General features: G+C 45.1%; 1 protein-coding gene across 1 annotated transcript in view; it reads left to right on the top strand.

The window, feature by feature from the left end:
- LOC105456816 overlaps positions 1–556 on the top strand; it is a 4,300-nt gene that overhangs the window by 226 nt on the left and 3,518 nt on the right. The gene's annotated exons all lie outside the window — the stretch shown is intronic.

The following is a 556-nucleotide window of genomic DNA, read 5'->3' on the forward strand; positions in this document are numbered from 1 at the left end:
TCCTTCCTAAGGCTTTCACAGAATACACGAAAACTTTCCTGCTTAATTTTTCGGAGTTCACATCTCGTAATAGCCACCCTTTTCTTATATTCTATAAAATCCTCGCGTGAGCCAGATTGTTTAAATTTAGAGAGAGCCTCCTTGCGGAGACGTAGCAGCTCGTCACACTCGTCTGACCACCAAGAGCAGGGAGGGCTGCAATTAGAAGTATTCAATCTCTTGGGCTTATTATGAAAATGCTTCGACGGCGTAGAGACCGTTATAGCCTCCTCAACTATCACAGCGAATGACGAGTACAGGACTTCCGGAGCCATTGATTCATATTCTGGGATAAGTTTAAGATTCCTATCTAACTCCGCCCGGAATACATCCCAGTCTGTGTCCTTACGATGGAGTCGAGGGGCTCTTTTAAACTTAACAACCAAGTCAGGGCTCAGATGAGACTCGATAATAATCGGAAAATGATCGCTCCCCCATGGGTCCTCACCGACGCGCCAATTAAAACGCAAAGCCAATGCGTCGTGGACAATTGATAAATCTATAACTGTATTGAGGC

Source organism: Wasmannia auropunctata, unplaced genomic scaffold (assembly GCF_000956235.1).
Source record: "Wasmannia auropunctata unplaced genomic scaffold, wasmannia.A_1.0 LD336106.1, whole genome shotgun sequence".
In the NCBI taxonomy this organism is placed as follows: Eukaryota; Metazoa; Arthropoda; class Insecta; order Hymenoptera; family Formicidae; genus Wasmannia; species Wasmannia auropunctata.